Source organism: Lissotriton vulgaris, chromosome 11 (genome assembly GCF_964263255.1).
Source record: "Lissotriton vulgaris chromosome 11, aLisVul1.2, whole genome shotgun sequence".
In the NCBI taxonomy this organism is placed as follows: domain Eukaryota; kingdom Metazoa; phylum Chordata; class Amphibia; order Caudata; family Salamandridae; genus Lissotriton; species Lissotriton vulgaris.
The window spans coordinates 11,085,519-11,105,735 of record NC_141699.1 but is presented as its reverse complement, the minus strand read 5'-3'; the positions used below and the strand labels follow the sequence as shown (position 1 = coordinate 11,105,735).

Here is a 20,217-nt window from a genome sequence, read left to right as displayed (position 1 = left end):
TGGCTTCCCTGAGAGATGGTCCCTTAATGGGTATCTCCAGGGTGAGACCAGGCATCCCCGGCGGTCTGGTGGGGCCGTTAGTGAAGATGAGGCAAGCTAGTGCCCAGAGTTGCCGAGTGTGATCGCTGATCAGAGTGGGCACCGAGGCGAGAGAATTATCGAGTCCGCTGACCCTGGTCCAGAAACCTGCCGCGTCGGGAATCGAACCCTGGTCCCGGGCCGTCCTCTGCTCTCGGGTCTGCCGCCTCTAACCAGTGAGCCACACTACTTCACTGATGATTCCACTTCCTCAATTATATTATCTTTCACCATGGTATCAAGCATATCTCTAAGCTCGTCCCTAATACTAATAGGCACTCCCCTTAGTTTTTGTTTAACAGGAACAGAATTGGGCTTAACTTTGATTCTGTGACTAAATCCATTCAATTTGCCCAACTTATCAGAAAACACCTTAGGAAAAGCACGAGAAATCTCTGTGAATTCAGGTAATTCAGTAGACTCCCCATTAGATATAGCAAGGACTAACACAGGATCTTTCAGTCTAGGGTTCAATGTAACACCTAGCTTCGCTTGATCCCTCCACCCCAAGACATTCACTCCTTTCCACGCAACATATAACTTCACACTTGCAGAACTATTTTTGATCGTAAGTAAAACTTCCTTAAAACCAATAAAATTGATCTTAGGTCCATCAAAATTGTAAGCACAGATATCAGGTTTAGATAATGCATTGATATCAATTAGGTCTCCAAATGACTCTATACAATATTCATGTGTGATAATGGTCCAAGGGGAACAAGAGTTGATCATAAGTTCTAATACTTTACCCAAAATCTTAACACAACTCTTAGAAGATAGCGTGTCCGCTTGTGAAATGTCAAATGACTCTTGTACAGAAACAATACCAAACTCCTTAATATCTGGATCATTACATGCTTCATCATTAACATATGATACATTACCAGTAGGACGTTTAGAAGTAGAAAACGAAGATTTTTTAGTGTCTTGGAACGGTTTTGTGGGAGTTTTGCACATTTTCGAAAAATGTCCAGAGCGCCCACACTTATTGCATTGTCTACTAATAGCTGGACACTGTGGAAAAGACGCAATATGGTCAGGATTACCACATCTAAAAAAAAAAAACTGTTTAGCTTTCCCATCGTTCCTATTGGAATAAAAGACATTTTTTTGTTCATGGGGTTTAACCACACTAACTTCACTAGTAGAGGTAGAAGTACTAGGAGCAGATGTTTTATCCAACGATTTTATCCATTTATCAGACTGCTCAAGAGCTTTAGCAGTACTGATAGCCGTTTCTAAACTAGGGTCACCTAAGATCTGCTCTTGAACTTTTTTTACTCTTCACATGTACAATGATCTGATCTCTGATCATTTCATCTGTCATAAGGCCAAAATTACAATGCAATGACACCTACAAGTCTTCGTGATCATCTGGACTGAGAAAATAAAAATAAGGACTTTTTCATAACTTGGATGCACAGATATGGACAATTATTGTTTGAATAGATATTATCTGTAAATCTCACAGATACGCTTATTTTTGTGCTCAGGGAATCCTACAATTTTTGCTCTATTGTGACAACAATTACTCTGTAAATTGCTGTCTCTTGACAGCGGTGGGTGGTAGCTGTCTTCGGTTCCCTTGATGCCTCTTTGAGATAATCCTTTCTAGATTCATTGCTGCATGGGCTATGCGCTGGTAATACCTCACCACCTACTCTTTCAAATCGTGCAAGATTTAAAGGCGTCTTTATTGCTCATTCCCTTTGTGAACAAGCAGAACACCTGTTGTCAGCTTGCTAGAGCAGCAAGTAGGCCCTAAAAATAGCTCGCCTTGATTAAATCTGGCTTATCATAGTGAGTGGATTGTTTGAGCCCTGAAATAAATAAATCAGCTCATGAATTAGGCCTTGAATGAAATGAGGTGAGAACCCACCTCAAGTAATGATCACAATCCTTTTCAGGGCAAACCACTAGACTCACTAAATAAACCTGAACTCAACCGCCTAGTAGCTATGGGTACAAAACAAACAGACTTAATGTGTAATGCATTTATGCAGTACTAAAACTGTCTTAAAGCCAAAACACAACACAAGGAAAATCCTAAACCAATTTATAAAACTAAAGAGTAGTTCAATAAACACAATTATACCAAAACAAACACAATTTAATAGAGGGAACAGGAGGTATGAATTTGTAAAGTTTAAATAAAAATAGCACCAAAAAGTGTTAAGTGCCAACAACAGTCTTCTGATTGCACTTGACAGGTATCTAGACACAACTGAAGGCCGATCACTATGGAGAGTGGGTCAGATCTAGAGACCAGGTTCAACCCAGTCAGAATTTTACCCTCGCACTCAGATCTAGATTTATATATTGACGGAGAGGGTACTCCGTTGCACCGGTGATGGAGTTCCCTCTACGCTAATAAAGTGGTCCAGCTGCCAAACTTCATTGCGGGTAGACCTTAACCCCTTATGTGCTGCGTCGGGGCGTTGGCCGACGGCAGCACTACCTCCCCAGTGCTGCGCACGACCATTGGACGTCCATTCAGCACTAGTTCCAATGGACAGCGCAGCACTGGGGAGGGATATTTGCGCCGCATCTATGAGGTTAAGTTTGGCCACTGCAGTGAATACTTGGCCCCTGCAGTGGCCAAACTCCTCTGATGGCCCTGGGAGTAGGGGCTGTTAGAGAAATGGCTGCATATCTATGCACCCAATTTACATGGGTGGACATGTAGTAATTTTTAAGATTTTGCCTGCCCATTGTTTACGTTGTGCTTGTGAAATCTCTTGAATAATATATTTCTTAAAAGGGTGCTCTCCGCTGGCTAAAGCGTCGTCACTGTCGGACCCGGCGGTTCTCGTATCACTGGATGCGAGGATGGCTTTTGATATGGTGGAGTGGAACTACCTTTTCGCGGTCCTCGCACACCTGGGGCTTGGCTCTAGGTTCTGCGCATGGATCCGCCTCCTCTACACAAAACCAATGGCATGCGTAACAGCTAATGGGCACATATCGGAGGCTGTGCAGTTGTCGAGGGGAACACGTCAGGATTGCCCCTTGTCACCACTCCTCTTTGCTTTAGTGTTAGGACCCCTAGCGACATCCACAAAAATCCAAAGTGGGAATCTGCGAAACCACTACTGCAACAACTTCACTAACTACCAGTTGCGGAAAGGGCGTCTTTTAAGATTGGTTGCATGACTTATAAAGCCCTCCACTGCACCAGTCCTGATTTCCTTAAAACCCTGATCACGCAGCACCGCCCGGTGCGCAATCTTCGCTCGGCGCATCTTCACCTGCTGGTCGCCCCTAAAGTAAAACTTAAAAAGTTTGGCGGCCGCAGGTTTGCTTATTTGGCCCCTAAACTCTGGAACCCTCTTCCTCTTTCAGCTAAGTCTAGTGGCTCATTATTGATTTTTAGGAAACTTCTGAAAACTCTGCTTTTACACAATCTGGCTAATTCCACCCCCTGCAATTTCCGCACTCTTTCTCTCAGCGCCAGGAAACTTACGGTGTCAGTACGCTTAACAAATTCCACTTAAGATAAGAAGATAAGATAAGACATGGATCAGAGGTACACCGTTGCTGAAGTGCATACAGTGGGCGGAGGGATGGCAGGACCGACACTCCCTATACGTAGATGATGCCCTGGTATATCTTACTGACACCGAGAACTCCATATCAGTGCTGTTGGAGACATGTGACAGCTTCGGGAAGATATCAAGATATAATATTAAGTGGTCGAAGTCTGTCCTGTACGTCCTAAAGGGCCCCGCTCCACGACTCCCGGATAACTGCCCCCTGATTGTCACACAAGACTCATTTAAATACTTGGGCATACACATTATGGCAGACGCAGCTGAATTCTTCGTCAGAAACTTGCCGCCCACCCTGGAGCGCCTGAAACGAGATGTGAAACACTGGGAAACCCTTCCCTTGACACTGTTAGGAAGGGCAGCATTGTTCAAAATGATGGCACTACCTCGTTTTTTATACGCCCTTGAAAACACACCATATCCAATAGCACCAAGGTATTTCAAACAGATAGCAGCACAAGTATCCACACTACTATGGGGTAACAGGCCAGCGCGGATTGAGCAAGTTAAGTTGCACAGTAGCTGGTATGATGGGGGAATAGCACTCCCTAACATCCAGATGTATTATTGGGCAGCACACCTCAAAATAGTAAACCAATGGATACATGCATCACAAGCAGACCCAGCTTATAGGGCAGATAGGGCCCAATTAGGCACAGGAAATATGCTCGCAATACTATACAACAAAGGACAAGCCACAACACTACTGGGTCCCACGAAACACACGGTTATGCTTTGGCACATAGCACAGACTCGGATGGGGTGGAAAGGGACAATTACAAAACTGACACCTTTATGGGACACTAAACGGTTAGGACAACTGAGAAAAAGCAGAGGATTTGACCGGTGGGACAATATTGGGATTTCAACAGTGGGAGACCTTTGGGACAAGGGGAAAGTATTGCCATTTGATCAGCTCAGGCAGCAATACGATCTAGGCCCGACGGAAACTTTTCGTTACGCTCAAATACGCCATGCGTTGATGGCGGTAATATCACCAGACACTGAGGCCCCTGAGGCGTCCCCTTTAGAAGATCGCCTGCTTACGGACCACATGCCCAGGAAGGCTACGTCTTTTACGTATCGTAAAATAATTAATGATCTACCGGACCCAATGGCCCGTTAAAAGTGAGATGGGTTGAAAATGTGGGTGACATGGATGAAACTGAATGGCAGGAGGCCCTTGCATCACCTAGGGAAGTGGGAATACCAGCCAGGCTTCGCTTGGTACAATTAAAGATCCTACACCGCACGTACCACACTAGGACCACGCTACATAAAATAGGGGGAGCACAACACCCGTTTTGCCTCAGAGGATGCGGGGAAGAGGGATCCTTTTTCCACACAATATGGGACTGCCCAATGATAGCAGAATACTGGCGAGCAGATCTGCGAACAATATCGCAAGCAATAGCAGTGTCACTGCTGCCAGAACCGCGCAGGTGCCTCTAAAATGTATGGGAACCAAATGACTTAACACGCCATGGGCAAATATGGTTCAGAAAAGGGGGTGGTGATGAACAGAGTGTCTGATTTAAGCAGACCACTCTTACCCAGTCCAAAGATCAGGGCTTGATCCATCACCGTTTTTTAGCTCACTGCACCATCCCAGCTCAGAACTTGGCTATATGCAAATTAGTCTGACCCTGGCCCAGTGCATCATGGGAACAGGGCAGACCAAACTACCAAGCCAATTCTTATACTGGGAAGGAAACAAGCTTCCGGGGACCGGTTTCTGGCATTTCAGCCGTCTTCGGCCCGGCTTGCTTGAATCCTGATGGTGCAATGAGCAAGGGACTCACATCTGAGTATACCCTTCCACGCTTATGGTGGACAAAAATAATTCAGAAAAGGGGGTGGTGATGAACAGAGTGTCTGAATTAAGCAGACCACTCTTACCCAGTCCAAAGATCAGGGCTTGATCCATCACCGTTTTTTAGCTCACTGCACCATCCCAGCTCAGAACTTGGTATGCAGACAAAATATCGAAATTAAAATATCGATATACAATAATATCGATGTTTTAATTTCGACAGTATAGAATATCGATGTCCAAAATATCGACAGACAGAATATCGTTTTTTTAAGGTATGTATGTTACTAATATCAAATTTTACTAATATCGAAAAAAAATTTAGTGTTATGTATTTTATTATGTTCTTTATATGTTTGTTAAACATGTTTTGTAATGTATGTATGAAAATGTGTAAATTTATTTACATTTTGCGTTTTAGTATCAGAGCGGGTTGTGGGTTTATAGGGGAATAGGGTGGGAAGTAATTTATTAATAATTAATTAATTAATATATGTTTGTAAATATTTTTAATTAATAATTAATTGGTAATTAATTAATATTAATTAGTTAATTCATTAATATAATTTTGTACATATTTTTAATTAATAATTAATTGGTAATTAATTAATATTAATTAGTTAATTACATTAGAGTATTTTTTTATATATATAATTTTTTGTTATTGTTAATTAATTAATTGGGAAAAAATAATATTAATTATTAAATTAAATTAATTACAGCTAATGTGCTAATATATTTACTTTATTGTTGTTTTTTTTTAAAATGTATTTTTATTGCAAAGTTAGAAACCACAGAATACAAGTAGTCAACCAGTCCACTCGTGACATCCCCCCCGGTCAACAGTAAAACGTAATCGTACACAGCCATTCAGCCCGCATCCCGGAGGCCGGGCGGCATAATACTCCACTCAATAGGAAAACATCACGGTGCGCGTCCCATAGGGACCATGGTCGATATATCGTTTTACGTATCTGCTTTTACCCCCCCACCCTCAACATCGCTCCCGTCAGCCATCTCAGTTGTGTGATCAGTGGTACCGTCCATGTCGGGACCTGCCCCGAGCGCTGTAGGTCTATCATGCCTGGCCGATCCCCCCAGCCATTTCTCACTCTGCACAGTACCCTACCGTCCCACTAAACTCAAGGCGCCCCAACAGGCAACCAGCTATTGGCTTCCGACCCACCCCACCCCAAACTCCCATTAACCTACCCCCCCCGAGGCCCCCCCCCTGGCAACTGCTAAGGTGCATGCCTCGTCCCGACGTGTTGGATGGATCCACTACAGTGCAGATTACAATTCTGTTTGTGTTCGCCCCGCAGTGTCCGCTGGCTTAATTCCCACCGTCCTCATCCTCCACCAAGGAATCACGCAAGGCCTGCACCACTAACTCCCACGCACGCGCTGCATCCAAAGCCTTCTCATTCCCAATCTTGACAGCCTGCTTCATCCGGAGCACACTCTCGCATTCAGACCACCGCAGCAATTCATTCTTCCATCTACGCAGTGACGGCCCACCCCTGGACTTCCAGTGCCACGATATTTCTCTTTGCGCCAGTATCAGACCCAGATCAATAAATTTGCTCGTCACCTTGGTGTGTTTGGTGTGCGGGAACCAGAGCAACAGGCATGCCGCCATATCGAATTCCACCTCCCTGTCAGTCACTTCGTTCAGGAGGTCCCCTACCTCCGCCCAATAGGCCTCCAGGTGCGAGCATCCCCAGGTCCATGTCCGCTCCCGGAGACGAACACCGCGGGCATCGTGCGTCCGGCACCTGAAAGTACCGCTGTATTTTCTCAGGGGTCAAGTAGGCCCTATGAAGCACGTAGAAATGCACTTGCTGGAAGCGCGCATTTCTCGTGCCTTTCCACGTGCGCCGCAAGATGTGGCCCCACGCCGCGTCCGGTATGGGCCGGCCTACACTCTCCTCCCATTTAGCCTTGAGCCCCTGGAGCGGTTCCAGTCCCTCATTCAGCATCCGGTTGTGGAGGCATGTCACAGCTTTGAACGTGCCCGCCGCCATTACCACATACTGGCACGCCATAGTCGTAGTCGGTTCCATGAGCCCCCCTTTCCAGTGCTTCTGTATAGCAGCCACCACCGCCGCGTGCAGGAGGAACCCCCCGTCGGGCAGCCCGAACTGCTCCCGAAGCGCTTCAAACGGTGCTAGAGCCCCATCTATGTACAGGTCGCCCACCACCTGTAGGCCCGCCTCCTCCCAATCCAGCAATGGGGACCAATCCCCCCCGTGCGGCAAGGCCGTCAGCATACCGATCGGGATCTCCGGTGCATAAGGCCGCGTCGCCTTCGCTCTTCTAAGGCTCCTCTGCCAGCACAGCCGGAGTGTTCGTTCCTCCATAGTGAGGCCCCGTAACTCGAGTCTCTGCTGCATGATAATATAGGACAGCACATGGCGTTGTATTCCCCGGTCTCGGTCCTCCTCCGGGCCCCTAAACACCCTAGCCACGTTCTGCGTGAGGACCTGTAACTGCGCCGCTAAATAATACAGCTCAAAATCGGGTACAGCCATACCCCCTTCTATCTTGGGGCGAAGTAGCGTGCTCAGCGCCACTCTACGGCGGCCATGCCCCCATAGGAAGCCGATAATCATTGTCCTCAGGTCTCTAAAGATCCCTTGAGGAATCCAGATAGGCAACGTCCGGAAGTAGTACAGGAAGCGGGGGAGCGCCGCCATTTTTAAAAGAGCAATCCTACCCAGAACCGTCAGCGGGAGGGTTGACCAGAAGGACATGCTGCCCCTCAGTGCCCGGACACATCGACCAATGTTGCCCTCCAATAGATCCGCAGTCGCGTGATAGATGCGGACTCCCAGATAGGTGAAACAAGATGGCTCCCAGACCACCCCCAGATCGCGACCAGGGTTGGGCGACCCCGCTCTCAGCGGAAACACACAGGTCTTCGCCCAGTTGACCTTAAGGCCCGATAGCCGGCCAAACTCCGATAGCAGGTCCATCGCTCCCTCCAGGGCCCGCACCGTGTTGTCGAGGTACAGGAGCAGGTCATCCGCATATAACGATATATAATGCTGCTGCCCGCCGCTGGCTATCCCCGCGTATCTATCACCCGACCTCGCATGGACCGCCAAAGGCTCCATTGCCAGAGCAAACAATAGGGGGGATAGGGAGCACCCCTGTCGAGTGCCCCTACCCACCGGGTATGCCGCAGACACCAGACCGCCCAAGCGCACCCTCGCCGTCGCCGAGGCATATAAGACCCTCGTCCACCTGCGGAACCCCTCTCCCATGCCAAACCTCGCTAACACTCCATCCAGGAAAGACCATTCTAAACTATCAAAGGCCTTCTCGATGTCCACGGACAGGACCGCCAGAGCTCCTTCCCCATCCAAGATGGCGTCCATTATTCCCACCAGGCGGTGAATGTTCAGCGCCGTGCTCCTCGTGGGTATAAACCCCGCCTGATCCCTGTGCACCAGGCCCGTCATGTGTGGGGCTAATCTGGTGGCCAGGATTCGGCTCAGGATCTTGTAATCCACCGTCAGCATGGACAGCGGACGATAGGATCTTACATCCGTTGCGTCCCTGCCAGGCTTTAGGAGCGGTACAATCAAGGCCTCTCGCATGGACCCAGGCAGTCCCCCTGCCTCAAAAGCCTCCGTGTACACCACCAGAAGCCTGGGAGCCAGGCTGTCGACATACTGTTGGTAAAATTCAATCGGCAATCCGTCCACCCCGGGCGTTTTATTACAGGCCATATGTTTAATGGCCACCCGTATTTCAGTGAGCGTGATCGGGCCGCCCAGCTCCTTCGCGTCCTCTTCGTCTAGGACCGGAAGCTGCCTCTCCCCTAGGTACTCTGCTATTTCCTGGACCCCCACTCCCAGCTGACTCTGGTATAAATCCTGATAGTACACCCTGAAACATTCCAACACCGCTGCCTGGGAGTACACCATCTCCCCCCGCGCATTGCTAATGCTAAGGACCGGGCAGCCCCTAAGTTCCGGGTTGGCTAGTCTGTCCAAGAGGGTGCCCACCTTGTCCCTTTCTGCATGTGCTCTTATAACATACTGCCTGTAGTCATAACACCTCAAACGTTCTGTCTCGGTGGCGACCACTTCCTTCGCTTCCAATAACTGGGTCTGCAGTCCGGCCTAGCCGGCCTGCGGCGCTCCAAACCCCTCAAAGCCTCTTCCGCTTTCATGAGTGCATTCAACACAGTCGTGCGAGCATTCGAAAACCTACCCAAACACACCCCTCTCACCACCACTTTCATTGCATCCCATTCAGTGGATCTACTCGTAGCCGTGCCCTCATTCACACCAAAATAGCTGTCAATGCCTTGCTGGACAGCGTCGCTGAATACAGAATCCTCCAGCGTCTCCGGACGAAGCCGCCATGTTGGTATCGCTGAGCGCTCCCGCTGCCACTGAATGTGTACCAATAGGGGGTTATGATCCGAGATGGTCCTAGCCAGGTACTCCGTATGGGAAATCAATGGGGCTAGGGACCCACCGCAGAGCACCGAATCTATTCTGACATGCAGGTCGTGGAGAGCAGAGTAAAAGGAATAATCCCTGATGTCTCTATGTTGCTCCCGCCAAACATCCAGCAACCCCCATCTATCCTGCCAGTCCTTCCTGTGCATGGCCAACCTGCGTACCGGGGAGTCTACCAGGGGGGGATGGGACCTATCCAAAGCCACATCCGTGATCGAATTGAAGTCCCCCCTAACACTATCGGGCCCGCCAGGAAAGAGGCCAATGACCCAGAGAGACCATCAAAGTATCGAGCCTGATCAGTGTTCGGTGCATACACACAGCAGAGAACCACATCCCTTCCACACAGCCTCCCCTCCACCGCCACGAACCGCCCATCAGGGTCCACCACTTGGTTCAGCACTTGAAATGGTATCCCCGCCCTCACCCAGATCAACACCCCCCTGGCATACGCTGAGTAGGTGGTGCCAAACACCTGGCCCCGCCATCTTTTTTGCAATGCAGCGCACTCTTTTTTGGTTAGATGAGTTTCCTGTAACATAGCAATCTGAACCCCCCTACGCACCAGGTATGCGTGCACTTTGTGACGTTTAACCATAGTTCGCAGCCCCCGGACATTCCACGTCAGGCATTTCAAATTAGGTAATGTCCCCATTCCAACATCGATCAGTCCGAGTCAAATAACAAAGGTTCACAACCCCCCCAATGCAGTTGCCCCCCCCCGAACACACCCTGAACAGAAAAACACCCCAAACCCCACTCCCCAGGACAGAGCACAAGAAACCAACGTCAGCCCCCATCCAAACCTTGAACCAACTTCCTACTCACTTACTCTGTGGTCTCCACCACAGCAGGCCTTAAGGGCCCAAGGGGGATGAGTTACCGCCGACCCCAGCTAGCGGAGCCCGCGCCCCGCGCCTTCATCCCCTACTAAGCGCACAGCCCCCCTTCCCGGCCACCCGCTCATCATCAACAGGATACCACCCTACCATGAAGTCTCGATCAAGTCCCAAAACAGTCTCAGCCGCAAAATATTCCATCAGATGTCTGGGGGGTCACTATCGGCCCCTTCGAGCTTTCCGCCTCTGAGAGATTGTCTCCCGTTCTGCTGCCTTCCCCGCCTGAGTCCGTTTCTGGCAGTTCACTGTTCTGTTGCGACCCCGTAATGGCCGCCGTCGCTGCGAGCGCATCCCTCTTCTCCGCCGCCATTTGAGCCTCCCGTTTCTCCCGCTGGCGCCTGTTGCGGGACCTGATGCGCTGCGATTGCCTAATCCGGGGTGGCTTAGGCTGATCTCGCCTGCTTTTATGCGACCTGTCCGTCCCCGCTCTATACGACTCCAGCCATTGCCAAACTTCGTCCGGAGTCTGAAAAAAGTGCGTAGTGCCATCCAGTATGATCCGCAGCTTGGCCGGGTAGAGCAAGGAATATTGGATGCCTTCCTCCCGGAGCTCCTTCTTCACCGCTAGGAACGATGCCCTGTTCTTCTGGACCGCCTGGGTGTAGTCCGGGAAAATCGTGACCCTACTGTTTTCCACCTCATATGGGCCCGACATCCTAGCCCGCTGGATGAGGAGATCCCGGTCCTTGTAGTGGAGGAGCCGCACCACCATCGGTCGGGGGGGGCGGCCAAGCCCAGGCGGGCGAGCAGGTACCCGGTGGGCTCGCTCCAGAGTGAAGAAAATAGTAAGCCCCTCCGGTGCTACCACTGTGCGGAACCAGTTCTCCATGTAGGCCACCGCATCCTCCCCCTCAATCCGTTCCGGCAGGCCTACGACCCGCACGTTGTTCCGTCTATTGCGGCCTTCGGCATCCTCCGCCCGTCGTTCCAGCGAGTCCAACCGGGCCAATATATCCGTGATCTTATGTTCCGCGGTCACCACCGATGGCTTCAGGTCCAGTAACAGCTGGTCATGGTCCTTGGCCCTATCCGCCAGCTTCGCGTGGTCCGCTCGCAATAGCCCCAGTCCTGTGGCCACTTGGGCAATGTCTTGGTGCAGCGCCTCCTTGGTCGAGGTGATCGCATCGAGTATGGCGTCCAAACGTCGGTTCAGCCGCTGCTCCTGGTCTAACTCCGGCGAGGGAATCTCGCCCATCCGAGTTGATGTCGCCGGGTCCCCCTCAGCGCGCTCCTCGGCCATCAGCCCTCCGGCCGCCGCCATTCCAGGGTACTGCGTCACAAGCCCAAGAGCCCGTCTAGTTTCAGCACTCGTAGTTCAGTGCCAACTCCCCGGCACCGAGCAGTGTCCAATGTCGCCGCCGATGCCCCCAGGATCGATGACCAGCTTGGCGAGCTCTGTTCAGCCGGCCCCCTCGGAAGCCCGAGGGGGGAAGGATAGTTCTAGAGACGTCGGCCAGTGAGGGTCCCCAAGGTCTGGGCGGGGCGAGTCACTGTCCCCTGATCTCTGGATCCAGCACCGCTGGTCCTAGTGTCTCGAACTATTGGTTGCAGGGCCTCCTGCCAGTCGGCGACATCTCGGCCCAAAGCTGAAGTCCGGGGCCGCCCGACCTCCTCACCGCCATTTTCTTCTCACTCTCGGCAACACCTCGGCCGTCGCCTCAACTCGATCTCCTCGGGGCCAGCAGTCCCCCAGCGACTCTCTGATCGTGCCCGGCTGTCCCCTTACACTTCAGAGGGCAGGAGCGTCGTCTCCGGGTCGCCCAGGGTGCCGAAAACAGGAGAATTAGCGGGATTCCGCGCGGAGCTGCGAGCTCACGCCGCCATCCCGATCGGCGTCCAAGCCACGCCCCCTACTTTATTGTTGTTGTTAATTAATAATTAATTGGTAATTAAATAATATTAATTAATTTGGGGTATAGGAGTATTTTTAGGGTTCAGGGTCAGTTTTGGGTTTTTGGGTAAAGGGGTATTTTTAGGGTTCAGGGTCAGTTTGGGGTTTTTGGGTAAAGGGGTATTTTTAGGGTTCAGGGTCAGTTTTCAGTTCTTGGGTAAAGGGGTATTTTTAAGGTTCAGGGTCAGTTTTCAGTTTTTGGTTAAAGGGGTATTTTTAGGGTTTAGGGTCAGTTTTCAGTTTTTGGGTAAAGGGGTATTTTTAGGGTTCAGGGTCAGTTTTCAGTTCTTGGGTAAAGGGGTATTTTTTGGGTTCAGGGTCAGTTTTCAGTTTTTGGGTAAAGGGGTATTTTTAGGGTTCAGGGTCAGTTATGGGTTTTTAGGTAAAGGGGTATTTTTAGGGTTCAGGGTCAGTTTTCAGTTCTTGGGGAAAGGGGTATTTTTTGGGTTCAGGTTCAGTTTTCAGTTTTTGGGTAAAGGGGTATTTTTAGGGTTCAGGGTCAGTTTTGGGTTTTTGGGTAAAGGGGTATTTTTAGGGTTCAGGGTCAGTTTTGGGTTTTTGGGGTACAGGGATATTTTTAGGGTTCAGGGTCAGTTTGGGGTTTTTGGGGTACAGGCGTACAGGGTAAAAATAAAATAAATTTAAATTAAATCAATTAAATGAAATTTAAAAAAATGAAATTACATTAAATTATTAAGTTTTTAATTTATTTTAAATGGATATGTATTAGTTTTAATTTTTTAATTATGTTTTAATGTTTTTATTTATTATTTGTAAAATTATATGTATTTTAAAATTATTTTTACATTATTATTAATACATTTAAAAAAACGATATTTTTAATTTCGATATTTTTGTACTACGATTTTAATTTTTCGATATTTTTGTACTTACCTTTATGAAGATATGACTCCGATATTTTTGATTTCGATATTTTTGTGTCGATATTTTTGTATGTAGATATTCTGTCTGTCGATATTATGTCAGACATTCCAGAACTTGGCTATATGCAAATTAGTCTGACCCTGGCCCAGTGCATCATGGGAACAGGGCAGACCAAACTACCAAGCCAATTCTTATACTGGGAAGGAAACAAGCTTCCGGGGACCGGTTTCTGGCATTTCAGCCGTCTTCGGCCCGGCTTGCTTGAATCCTGATGGTGCAATGAGCAAGGGACTCACATCTGAGTATACCCTTCCACGCTTATGGTGGACAAAAATTATTCAGAAAAGGGGGTGGTGATGAACAGAGTGTCTGAATTAAGCAGACCACTCTTACCCAGTCCAAAGATCAGGGCTTGATCCATCACCGTTTTTTAGCTCACTGCACCATTCCAGCTCAGAACTTGGCTATATGCAAATTAGTCTGACCCTGGCCCAGTGCATCATGGGAACAGGGCAGACCAAACTACCAAGCCAATTCTTATACTGGGAAGGAAACAAGCTTCCGGGGACCGGTTTCTGGCATTTCAGCCGTCTTCGGCCCGGCTTGCTTGAATCCAGATGGTGCAATGAGCAAGGGACTCACATCTGAGTATACCCTTCCACGCTTATGGTGGACAAAAATTATTCAGAAAAGGGGGTGGTGATGAACAGAGTGTCTGAATTAAGCAGACCACTCTTACCCAGTCCAAAGATCAGGGCAAATATGGGTCACGCTGGGACTCATAGTAGTAAAACGTAATATAGCACAGAAGTGGGGAGCGAGGGAGGTGCCTTTGCTGGGGACCTGGTGCAGAGATATGGCATTAAGCAGAAAGAACAGTCTACATAAACCGTAAGTGCCCACGGAAATGGACTAAAATATGGGCTACATGGAATGCATACCGGGGGGATATATGCGATCCACTACAAGACTCTGATGGAGGCAGTTCTGACGATGACTCTGGGGAAGAATAGAGTGTTAATTGTAAACAAATCGCCCAAGGTCATGTGTGATGTTATTCAAATGTATGAGGAGGTGAACTTGTATAATGGTTTTGGTTTAAGTAACCTAATGGTGCATTGTGAAGGTAAACAACCTGTGATTTATGCCGATGTGTTGCATGAAAACAATTATAACAGGTTTTTTTTTTAAAAAGGAGCTCTTATGAGTTCCCAACGCAAAATTACTGTGTTCATTCGCTTTGTGTGGAACTTTTTTTTGTTAACTTTGCCTGGCATTTACAATAATTCACTAAAGCTGTTCACACTGTTTAAGCCCCATTCACTGTCAAGATAATTTCTCTTCCCACAGAAAAGACATATAGCTTCTAACAGTATGCTGGAATGCTTAGTTGTGTAAAGCAGATGCTTTTGCTTTAGACCTTTTGTGGCATTTCCTATTACTGCCTTAGTACCTTTCTTTGCACTTTGTAGGCATTATTGGATTGATTTTTTCAACTTAATCAATTTGGTCATTATGATCAAATTCTAAATGCTGAAATAAAACATTGCACATTAAAAATAAAGTTAATATATCAATCAATCAATCAAAAATGTGTGAAGCGCACTACTTGAAGGTGATCCTCTTGGTGATGGGGAGCCAGTGCAGGTCTCTCAGGTGATCTGTGATGTGGCTGTGGCAAGGGATGTCGAGGAATAGACGTGCAGAGGAGTTCTGTTTGTGTTGGAGTCGTTTCTGGAGTTTGGCCCTGGTTCCAGCGTAGAGGGCGTTGCCGTAGTCCAGTCTGCTGCTGATGAGGGCCTGGGTGGCCGTCCTGATTCCAGTGGGGATCCATCTGTAGATCTTGCGGAGCATGCGGAGGGTGTTGAAGCAAAAGGAAGAGATGGAGCTGACTTGTTGGGTCATTGATAGCAAAGAGTCTAGGATGAATCCCAGGTTGCGTGTGTGGTCCTTGGGTGTTGGTGCAGCTCCCAGGGTTCAGTTTCAGACGGCTGTTCTTCATCCATTCGGAGAAGGCCTTCATTCCTTCGTGGAGGTTGGTTTTAGCGGTGGCGGGGTCCTTGGTGATGAAGAGGATCAGCTGGGTGTCGTCGGCGTATGAGATGATGTTAAGGTTGTGCGATCGGACGATGTTGGCGAGCGGTGCCATGTACACGTGCCGGGCTGAGGGATGATCCTTGGGGTACGCCGCAGATGATCTTGGTGGCTTCCGAGCAGAAGGGGGGAGGCGGGAACTCAGTGTTCTGCTGGTGAGGAAGGAGGTGGTCCTGTCCAGGGCTTTGTCGTGGATCCCTGCGTTGTGGAGACGTGTGCGCAGGGTGTGGTGGCAGACGGTGTTGAAGGCGGCCGACAGGTCCAAGAAGATGAGGGTCGCGGTTTCACCGTTGTCCAACATGGTCCTGATGTTGTCAGTGGCGGTAATGAGGGCGGTGTCGGTGATATGGTTGCTGCGGAATCCCATTTGGGACGAGTCCAGAGCGTTGTTCTCTTCGAGGAAGCATGTCATTTGCCTGTTGACAATTTTCTTGATGACTTTCGCCAGGAATGGGAGCAGGGAGATGGTCCTGAAGTTTTTGAGGGCCTTGCGTTTCTTGAGTAAGGCATTTATCTTGGCGTGCTTCCAGCTCTCCGGGAAGGTGGCGGTCTCAAAGGAGGTGTTGACGATCTTCCAGAGGTGGGGTGCGATGATGGAGCTTGCTTTGTTGAAGATGTGGTGCGGGCAAGGGTCGGACGTGAGCCGGAGTGGATGGTGTACATGATTTTGATGGTGTTGTCGGTGTTAACGTGGGTCCAGGAGATCAGGAGGTTGGTGTCACTGGGGGCGGTGAGTCTGAGGTGTCGTGGCTGTCGGGAGGTGTCTGGTTGTTGAAGCTGTCTGTATGTCTGTGATCTTGCAGTGGAAGAAGGTGGCTAGGGAGTTGCAGAGGTCTTGCGACGGCGGGATGTCATTGGAGTTGGAGCTGGGGTTGGAAAGTTCCTTCACGATGTTCAAGAGCTCTTTGCTGTTGTGTGCGTTGTTGTCGATGCGTTCCTTAAAGGAGGTCCTTTTGGGGGTTCTGATGAGTTGGTGGTGCCTGCAGATGGCGTTCTTGTGGGCTGTGTTATCTGGTGTCTGTTCTTGGTGCTATTTCTTCTCGAGTCTTCGGCAGGTCTGTTGGAATGCCTGGAGGTCGGCAGTGAACCAAGTGGCTTTTCTGTCAGTGCATCTCTTTGAGGGTTTCTTGATCGGGGCGAGAGTGTTGGTGCAGTCGTTGATCCATTGCCTGAGGTTGCGGGCGGCAGTGTCGGTGTCGGTTGGTGGGCTTCCGGCAAGGGTGGCGATTATCTGATCTTTGGTGACCTTTTCCAGCTGCGGTGGGGGATCCATTGTGGGTGGTGATGCGTGGTGGGTTTCTTGAAGGTGAGGTGGACGCAGCGGTGGTCGGTCAAGTGGAGTTCGGTGGTGTGGCTAAAGGAGACGTTGGTGCTAGCGGAGAAGATGGGGTTGAGCGTGTGTCCGACAGAGTGGGTGGGAGTTGTGAGCTGTTTGAGCCTGAGGTTGGCGAGGTTGTCGATCAGGGTGGTGGAGTTGCTGTCGGTGGTGTTCTTGAGGTGGAAGTTCCGGTTTCTGAGTAGAATGCAGTACGTGGATGCGAGGGCGTGCGTGCTGACGAGGTTGGCGATGGAGTCGCTGAACTGTGGCCAGGTCGTCTGTAGATGAGGGTTCCTCTGAGGGTGATGTTGGGATCGGTGTGGATCTGGAAGTACAGATGGTCAATGACGCTGAGACTATTATCGGTGCTGGTTGAGATTCTGAGGGTGTGCCTGTGGACGATAGAGATACCTCCTCTCACTCTGTTGGTGCGGTCCCTGCGGGTGATTTTATAGCAGATGGCGATGGCGATGTCGGCCGACGAGGAGGAGTTCATCCAGGTCTCCTTCAGGAAGGCGACGTCCTGGGAGGATGAGTCGAGAATAACGCCTTCGGTATTACAGTCCGATGAGTGTTGCAATGTTATTTTGTTACCCGTGTGGGGATGTGTGAAGATGTTTCCTGGAATGATGTTACTGCATTGGCCACAGTTCCAACATTTTCTCATCACCTTGGGATTGGTGGTTCTAACCGTGGATTTAACTTTTAAATATTCTCTTAAGTTCTTAGAACGATTGTAAGCAAATAGAGGTTTTTCTTTGAATAAAGTCAAGAAGTCTTGTTCTTGCTTGATGATTTTCCATTGATTTTTTATTATTCTTTTGATCTTAAGAGGTCACTGTAGACTGCTTGAGAACAAATACTTCCCGCTGGCCATTGGCTCTGTCCGATTTCTTGAGTAGATCCTTCCGGGTTTTTGGTTCAACCATTAACTTTGCTTCCTGTAGTACCTCCTCGGGGTACCCTCTCTCCTTGTATCTCTCCAGTTGTTCCTTGACGAGGTTTTGACACTGGTCAGGTACAGATGTAATTCTTTTGATTCTAATCAATTGAGACACTGGTAGGTGGTTTTTAAGATAAGTCTTGTGAGCGCTAGAGTAATGGAGTGAGTTGTTGACATCGGTGGGTTTTCTATAGACTGTGGTGGCCAAACTTGTATCAGTTTTTTGGATCTCAATATCTAAGAACTGAATCCGATGTAACTGAATATTATGTGTGAACTGTATCCTAGGATTACACATTTAATTCTCGTATACAGTCTTCCAATGTTTCTTGATTTCCCTTCCAAATAACCAAAACTTAGTAGGTTGACACAATGCAGAAAAAGGTAGATCCACACTAAGGAGATAGGTGGGAGGGCTTGCAGATATGGCACAAGAAACCCTAGTAGGTGTACTGTTGTGTGAGTTAGTAATGATGGAACCCTTTTGGCTCCTGATGAACTCCCTAGAACTGTGAAGTAAGTGTTAGAGCATAGTGCGTAGTGAATTCAGAATTCAAAGGAAAAACCTGACTGAAGCAGCACATCAAACATGGGCCTAGGAAACTTGGCAGAACTGCCCAGCTATAGTTGATAATGCAGAATGCAACACTCATGCATGCAAGCACATGCACTTACATATAAGAACATATACGCACCCACAGCATTAAATACATTTTGTATAGGTCTACATTCTCTGATGTTGGCACTTCTGTACCTTGAGTCCCACCCTCCAGCACCTCACTGTCACTATCCCCACCTTCCACCTACCTCAACTTGGATACAAACAAGTTCTGGTGTGTTGTGCTGTACCATAATGTTGAGTTGCAGTTATGGAAGTCAGCAGTCCCTGTGTCACACACCTACACAGTGACAGACTCCACAGGGTCTGACTGGACCTGGTGCCATCAAATACAATGGGACATAGGTCCATCCAAAAAACCTGTGGAGCTCTAAATGCAAATGATCTGTTGCTGAACAGTTCATGAGCAGCACGGTATCATATTATCAGTGCTCTGCTGCGTGAAACCGCCATACATCATTCATGCCAACAGACCCAATTCAGGCAGGAGAACCCTATTTTTTTTTTACGCAAAAATTGATTTATTTCAGCTGTCTCTCACCTAAAATTGCTGCTATTGGGATGTATGTAAGCTACGAAAACGCATTTCCCCGATTATTCTTCAAAATCCCCCATTTTGTAGTTGTAAAATGTTGGCATGTATGATGAATGTCAGCAGACCTGATTCAGAAGGGGCTGGATTTTTCAAGCTCGAAACGGCTTTATTTTAGCTGTCTCCTGCCTAAAAACTCGCCTGCTTCAAGGAAAGTCAGTAGGGAAAATAAATGGCTTTAATTATTTTTTGCCAAACTGAAAATAATGGCAAATATGAAACTCTCCTTGACAGACCTGTTGTCATCTGACGAGCAGCACCGGTTCTACTGTATATACCGACTACACTGACCTTGCCTTGCTGCCCCATGTACTACTCTCTTTGGCCAAGGAGGAGGCCTGTTACTTAGAGGCAGAAACTTCAGAAGCGCAGGTGCTCAGTACCGGCGAGTACCGGCCCATTTAAGGCCAGACCTCACAGAGAGGGGTTGAGGCGGCGAGGGCGCCGCTCGCGTCACGCACGGCCTTCTAGAGTTACGTTTTAACGTCCTGGCCACGTGACGATCAGCCGTCGCGCAGGTGGTTCGTCACGTGACAGACAGCCGTTGCGCGGGGTCCTTCCTCTAATGCGGTCCGCCGCCGTGCAAGCTAAGGTCTGGGCAGCGCGGATTGTCCCTCTCCGACCCCCGTCCTGTCCGAGCTGTGCCTGCTTCTCCCACGTGGTGCTGCGGCTGCTGCTGAGCTGGGGGCAGTGTGGAGGTAAGAGCGGCAGGCGGGTGGGCGTCAGCTCCCCCCGGGGGCCGTGTCACCCCGCTCAAGGGGTCTCGGTGATAAAAGGAGTATTTTGGCCACAGGTCTCGAGGGACAACAACACACGTGCCAGTATTTTAGGACAGGGACGTGGGAGATTTAAAATAAAAAATCGGGAGAATTAATATTCCCCATTGACTTTACAGTAAAAAAAAATGCAATTTCAGGCGGGAGACAGCTAAAATCCATGTTGGGCTTGAAAACATCGGTAGTCTCCCGCCTGAATCGGGTCTGTTGGCATGTATGCAACAACCACAGAGGGAGGGGCAGCTTCTAAGCACTTGTATTCCTTTTGCCTGTCTTCATCACCTCC

The 20,217-nt window shown here is 48.9% G+C and overlaps 2 protein-coding genes across 2 annotated transcripts in view; one reads left to right on the top strand and one right to left on the bottom strand.

Moving 5' to 3' along the window:
• Positions 1 to 20,217, bottom strand: part of LOC147678890 (uncharacterized) — a 197,227-nt gene that overhangs the window by 171,268 nt on the left and 5,742 nt on the right. The window lies entirely within an intron of this gene.
• The window catches only part of PUS1 (pseudouridine synthase 1), a 45,220-nt gene continuing 44,587 nt past the window's right edge, over positions 19,585 to 20,217 (top strand). The window contains exon 1 of the mRNA XM_086942656.1: positions 19,585 to 19,853. The gene's annotated coding sequence lies outside the window, so the exon portion shown is untranslated. The remainder of the gene's footprint in view (positions 19,854 to 20,217) is intronic.